The following is a 3,418-nucleotide window of genomic DNA, read 5'->3' as shown; positions in this document are numbered from 1 at the left end:
TTTAAAAAAAAAAAAAAAAAAAAAAGAATTCTAGCCCTCCATTTCGTTTGTCAGGGTAATAAGAAATATGAAGATGTGATTAGTGGTTCTGAGAAGTCATATAGGTCCTGGGAGGGATTTTTTGGATGTGCAGTTTATCTTGAGAGGAACAAAAATTTTCTTTTCAAGAATCTTGGGGTTTGCCTATGGCTCACTTGGGAGACTGTGGTGCTGATAACACCAAGGCCATGGGTTCAGATCCCTATATAGTGATGGCCAGTTAGCTCACTTGGAGAGCGTGGTGCTGACAACACCAAGTCAAGGGTTAAGATCCCCTTACCAGTTGTCTTTAAAAAAAAAAAAAAAGAAAATCTCCCCCCTACCTCAAGCTAGATGCTAGATTTGTATTTAAAAATTTCTTTTCTTTTTTTTAAAAAAAATGACTGGTAAAGGGTGTTGTCAGCACCACGCTCTCCAAGTGAGCTAACCGGCCATCCCTATATAGGGATCTGAACCCATGGCCTTGATGTTATCAGCACCGCACTCTCCCAAGTGAGCCACGGGCTGGCCCCTGTATTTAAAAATTTCTTTTGAAAGATAGATTAGCTTGATGTCCTCAGACCCTGACATATTACATCTTACGTGTGTCAGAAAGAAATGCATTTTGGAGAACTTGATTTCTTAATCACCCAATCCCAGAATAATAGGATATTACTTTACTCTTCTGGAGATTTTGGCGAACTAAATTTTAAAACGACCTGCACTGGGCCAACCCCGTGGCGCACTCGGGAGAGTGCGGCACTGGGAGCGCAGCAATGCTCCCGCCGCGGGTTCGGGTCCTATATAGGAATGGCCGGTGCGCTCACTGGCTGAGCACGGTGCAGACGACACCAAGCCAAGGGTTGCGATCCCCTTACTGGTCATGAAAAAAGACAAAAAAATAAAATAAAATGACCTGCACTAATGTATCTACAAGTTGCTAAGCATTTACTTTTTCTTCCATATGTTTTCACGCCTCTTAGGGGAAAAGCCTTTTACCTGCAGCTGGGATGGATGTGATAAAAAGTTTGCTCGTTCAGATGAGCTGTCTCGCCACCGCAGAACACACACAGGGGAGAAGAAGTTCATGTGCCCAGTGTGTGACCGGCGTTTCATGCGCAGCGACCACCTGACCAAGCATGCCCGGCGCCACATGACTACCAAGAAGATCCCAGGCTGGCAGGCAGAGGTTGGCAAACTGAACAGGAGTGCCTCAGCAGAGAGCCCTGGGAGCCCACGCACAACCACGCAGGCCTCCGCCTGAAAGGTTGGGGAGGCCATTACCTGTGGCATTTTAAAAGCCTCTTTTTAGGAATGGAACTGATGGGTTCCTCTCCAAAAAAAAGAGAAAGAGGCTAGGGAAGGATGGGGAGCTGGTTTATTGAAAGTATGTTAACTTTTCTTTCTGGTTGGGACCCTGTTCAATATCTTTTGTAGTTTCGGAATTTTTTTTTTTTTTCCCCAGGAAATGGAAGAAAATTTGATAATCTAAATCACCAGCATTTAAAACAAACATTTTGGCAATAAAGTTTATAAAATCTGGTTTTTTTTACAACCTTTCCACTCATGTTTTCTAGAGATGAGACAGGGTACTAATTTTTATACTGTTTTTTATAAAAATATTTATACAGTTGGTGCTCAGATCACCAGTTTCTAGATAGATGATTTTACAGCCTTCTTTTCAGTGTTTAATAACCAAGTTTTTACATAATGACCCTGCTTTGAGTAAACTTGGCACATTATTCAGCCAAAAAAAGAAATGACAAGTTTGTTATCAGGCTTTTTTAGATCTAAGGATTTTTTTGGAGTCAGAACTGGTTGAATAAGAACCTCTTAAAGAAAAGGGAAAAATAAATTTCACAGTCAACTTCTTCATAACATTTTGAATGGAAATTCCAGGAAACCATTCCTGTAGCCTAAGGAACTAAAATTTTGGTTCACCAGAACTAGTCACCAGTGTCCATGGTGTGACTTGTGAAGGATGTACCCCAGAGGGTAACTTAAGCACTGGCTAGATCCCAGTGACCAGGAGCTGCTGCAGGATCTGAGTGTGTATAATATTTGTCTTTGGGCTGTTCTGCTGAAAGAAAGCCATTCCATTTCCCATTTGTACCTAAAACACCAAAAAAGATATGTAAACACTCAAACCCAGCTGCTTTGTCAGTTGTCAATTGACTTCTTTTGATGTGGCCTTATCCATACTATATTGTGGTTAGAGTAACTTCTGAGAAAAAAAGGAAATGTCCGTATTGGCTGGAAGAACTTGCCACCAAAGTACAGCTTATCTGAAGTGAGATGCATGTGCAGTCAGCTTGGAGCTCTGATTCCCGTTAAAATCTGTAGGAAATGCGAGATATGCCAAATGGCAGTAATACTACCCAGCTGCCCTTTAATTTTGTTTGAAAGAAATTGTTTTGATCAAATAGGAAATTACTTGGAAGTTTTTTTTTTTTTTTTTTTTTTTGCAGTTTTCTTAGAAAATAGAATTTAGGCACCACTTTAAGCTGTGAGTACATGTCCTAGATATACAAAACTGTGGCCTCCTGTGTCCAAGAAGCCACCAAAACTGGTTTTTCTAAGTGTTGGAAATTCAGGTGGCAGAGTCAATGTAAGAACACATGGAATGTTGCACTACTTTGGTAGCCTGAGAATATTTTTTTATTGTGCGGTATGTATTTAGATTTTGTCCCTGTCTTTTAGTTATTGGCATTTACATTTATTAAAATGATGTTAAGGTGAAATACTGAATATTAAATAAAATTAGGTTTTGTGTTGAGCTCTGTTTGGCCTGATACAACGCTCACCTGGTCATTCATTGTATTCTTGATTCCCATTACGCTGCCCTTTAGTATCAACTGCTATTTGACAGTTAGTTATGTGTGTATGTATTTTTAGGAGGGTTTCATGTTTTTGGACACTTTCATAGGTGAGTATTTCTGTTGTTATGAGACATATACACTTGCAGGAGAACCATAATTGTACATGGCTATGCTTTTCCCCACCACCCCAATCCCTTCTCCTACTCACCTTAATTCAGCATAAACATTTTGACTTATGTATATGCCATAAATGGCATCAAATTTTGTTTTTTTCTTATTGATGATATACAAAGTAATGTTAGTCCTACTAGTGTTCTGGTGGATTATATAAGGTCTTACTTCATTCTCTGAGCAGTGTTGTCTCTAAAGAATAGATTGTTGAAAATGGTTTTTTTAATTTAAGCCTCCGTTTCCTGATTAGATTTAGAAATACCTTCTGTAAACGATTTCACCCGTCTGTTTGTTGAAAGATTATAAGTTGGGAAGCAGTCCTGTCTGAAAAACACTCTCCTGAGAACCAGCACCATTGCTGGGGGTGGTTTCGGGCAGAGCCCTCCAGGACGTCCTGGGTGTGGGGGCAA

The sequence above is a fragment of the Galeopterus variegatus genome, unplaced genomic scaffold, assembly GCF_000696425.1.
Source record: "Galeopterus variegatus unplaced genomic scaffold, G_variegatus-3.0.2 Scaffold6391, whole genome shotgun sequence".
Classification (NCBI taxonomy): domain Eukaryota; kingdom Metazoa; phylum Chordata; class Mammalia; order Dermoptera; family Cynocephalidae; genus Galeopterus; species Galeopterus variegatus.
The sequence above is the reverse complement of the archived record's forward strand: the minus strand, read 5'-3'. Positions refer to the sequence as shown.